This window comes from Dendrobates tinctorius, unplaced genomic scaffold, assembly GCF_039654945.1.
Source record: "Dendrobates tinctorius isolate UK_male_01 unplaced genomic scaffold, ASM3965494v1 ptg000066l, whole genome shotgun sequence".
NCBI lineage: Eukaryota > Metazoa > Chordata > Amphibia > Anura > Dendrobatidae > Dendrobates > Dendrobates tinctorius.
Genome location: NW_027361734.1, coordinates 1,053,513 through 1,056,924, shown reverse-complemented (window position 1 = coordinate 1,056,924; position 3,412 = coordinate 1,053,513). Strand labels below are relative to the sequence as shown.

The 3,412-nt window shown below is 43.1% G+C and overlaps 1 long non-coding RNA gene across 1 annotated transcript; it reads left to right on the top strand.

Annotated features, from left to right (window-relative positions):
• The first annotated feature begins 258 nt into the window (after positions 1-258).
• Positions 259-3,192, top strand: LOC141095109 (uncharacterized). The gene is made up of 2 exons (XR_012233308.1): positions 259-303; positions 2,841-3,192. It is a non-coding gene; the product is annotated as an uncharacterized lncRNA (long non-coding RNA).
• The last annotated feature ends 220 nt before the right edge of the window (positions 3,193-3,412 follow it).

The following is a 3,412-nucleotide window of genomic DNA, read 5'->3' as shown; positions in this document are numbered from 1 at the left end:
ATTAGTATTACCGGATGCAGTTCCACGAATTGTTAAATTGATATCAAGGAAGTGCCATATTCCCGTCATCCCCAATTAGACACATAATATATCATTTTGTCATATCTGTTATATAACTATTGTTTTTGCCAACTATCCACCATTTCGCAATTGTTACATAATATTACGGAAATTGTCTATATTTGTCTATTTCCTCTTTTGTGATCCTATAAAAGAAGTACCCATCTCAATAAAGGGAGATATTAACTTGAAAGATAAGCCTCCTGTGTCTCTCTCTTTATTCTTCCACTCCTAGGATCCTAGGTAAGAGAAGCTCTAAATGAGCTTTACCCGAGGTTGGTGAGTAGAGAAAAAATCCCGGCGCTGACAAACTTGGAGGCCCGTAGCGAGATTGAATTCCCCTTTAACTATCAATTTGGACTGAAAAGGATTGCCTTGCTCTGTCGGGGGGAGAACAGAAAGGAGACCCGGGTACGTGAGCCATTTTGGCTCGCATCCTTTCTTGTCTCCCTAAGACAGGGTAGGTAGGTCTGTCTGTCTGGATCTTTGAATGGGAATCCCCTCGGGTAACAAAAATTAAGGTTTGTTTTATTTTTTTTATTTTAAGTTTTTTAATTTTTTTTGCTTGTTTTGTTTCTTTTGTTCCTTGGCTTTAATCTTTTGTCTCTTGACTTTAATGTAGTTTGTATTGTTTGTGGTTGTATATTTATATTTGTTTATCTGTCTAAAAATACTAACCATCCTAACATTCTAATTTTGTGTGCTTGATATTGCATTGCCAGTACAAGACCGGGCAACAGATCAAAAGTGCTGCTAAAAAAAGGGGAATTCAATCTCGCTGGGGCCTCCAAGTTTGTCAGCGCCGGGATTTTTTCTCTACTTACCACAGTCTGCCACAGTCTGCTTCTTCTTTATCGGAAAAAGAGGTGTATTAAAAATGGATTTTTTCTCCTTTAGTATACCTGCCTTCAGATAGGTGGATACCTGTGCAGAAATAGCCTCAGTTTGTTCTTTACTCAGCGGGTATTGTCGAATACGTACTGGTACAGCTCCTGGTTTCAACTTAATAGAAACAGGTGTTATTTTTAACAAACCCACATCTGTTTTATCTTTTACCCATAGTGCAGCTGGCATTTGCTCAAGCATCTGCAGTATCTCCTCATCTTGCTCAACCTGTTGTTTTTCCTGTTCTTCTAACCGCATCATGGACATCACCGTGGACATTGCTTCTTCCGATAAAGGGCCTGAAACAGTAATTCCCTTTTTTCCAAATTTAATGATTGCATTGACAGCATTTAAAATATCAGCTCCTATCAAATTCAGTGGGCATTTTTCCGATACCAACAGTCGGACACATAAGTCAGTAGTTTGAGCTATTCGTACATTCATAGGTTCTGTCTCATACAAAGGATGAACCACTCCCTCTGCTCCTATTCCCTTCACCGTTTTCCCTGTCATGAATCATTGTGGCATATCTTGTTTTCTTATAATAGTACGGCTCGCCCCCGTATCAATTAAACATTTCAATTGCTTCCCATTGGGAAGTTGTAATTGGGTTGTGGCCCTTGGACCATCCCTAGGGGGAACCACTATTACATAATCATATTGGGGGCTGCCAAGTTCCTAATCTGACAAATTTCCTGCCTCATCAGTTGCTACCAGTGAAACACGAGTCTGCTCTGGGTTAGTTGTTCTATTCCTGAAACAATTCCTTTTGAGGTGCCCTCTCTGGCCACATTCATAGCAAAGCCCTTTCCGTCTGCACTCCTCTGGGTCTATTACCCCATCTCTGTAGTAAAAGTGCAAGCTCACACAAAGGAGCGCACTAAGGAAGCTGAAGGTAATAACCGAGCTGATATTGCAGCCAAGGCTGCTGCTTTATTCCCTCTTCCCGCAGGAACATACACTGTACAGGTGTCGGGGGAGGTGGATCTACAATTACTTCAGAACCTGCAAGATCAGGCCTCTGCACCAGAAAAGGAGGGATGGCAAAGGCACTCAGGTGCGAAGGAAGAAGATGGATTGTGGAGAGCGGATGATAGGTATTGTTTGCCCAGGGCATTGTACCCTATGGTGTGCTCCCTCTCCCACGGAATAACCCATCAATCCAAGGATGGAATGGTAAGTCAGGTAAAAGCAAGTTGGGTCGCACCAGGGTTCCATTATGCTGCTGCAACATTCGTACAGGGATGTGTAATCTGCGCATGCCACAATGTGGGAAAAACAGTAAAGGTGCCACTAAAGTGCACCCCGAGGCCATTGTACCCTTTTCAGCGACTGCAGATTGATTTCATTCAGCTTCGTAGGGTAGGCAACTATGAATATGTGCTGGTATGTGTGGATCTTTTCTCAAATTGGCCAGAAGCATGGCCCTGTGCTCATGCAAATGCACATACTGTGGTTAAAAAGTTAATCTCAGAAGTTGTTTGCAGATTTGGAGTACCAGAGGTAATCGAAAGTGACCGAGGTAGTCACTTTACTTCACAGGTGTGCCAAGGAATCACTCGAGCCTTAGGGATAGAACAATCTTTTCATACTCCCTATCACCCTCAGAGTAGTGGCAGGGTGGAAAGGTTAAATGGTACACTGAAATTGAAAATTCAAAAGGCAATGGCAGAGACAGGTAAACCATGGACTGAGTGTCTTCCCATTGCATTGTACACTGTTAGGGTAACTCCCAACCGAAAGACAAGTTTAAGTCCATATGAAGTGTTGTTTGGGAGCCCTCCCAAGACAGGATTGTACTTTCCCCAGCAGATGCAGGCCTCTCATTCAAATATGACGGCCTATGTAGGCGCGTTACAACAGGTGTTACAGCAAATTCATGCGCGTGTTTTCAGTTCCCTTCCAGATCCGTCCTCCTTATCAGGCTCACATGATCTTAAGCCTGGAGATTGGGTGGTGACGTGAAAGCATCTAAGGAAAAGTCTGGATCCTCGCTTTGAAGGACCCTACCAGGTCCAGCTGACCACGCCTACATCTGTTAAGCTGGAGGGAAAAACCACCTGGATTCACGCTTCTCACTGCAAGAAGTTCCACAGAAACTAAGAAGGATGGAATTTGGGAAGTACTATCCATTCTTGCTCCTCACTGTGATGTCGTCTATGCAATGTAAAAAAGATAATGATGTTTTTGAACCATGGGATAGTGATGTATCAAAACAGTGGGCTAATAAATTTGTCCAGTACCATAGCTATATTGCCCAGGTCCGAAATTTATCCAATTGTTGGATTTGTTCTCATGCCCCCATTGCTGCAAAAACTATGCCATATTTCGTAACTCCACTAACAGAAGAGGAGCTGTTCAGGGGAGGGTGTTGGGAAATGCGGGCCCTTAATCTGGCTGAACAACAGAGTCAGATCTCTGCTGCCTTGCCTATTACAGGTTGGACAAGGCAGCCATGGTTTCAAAT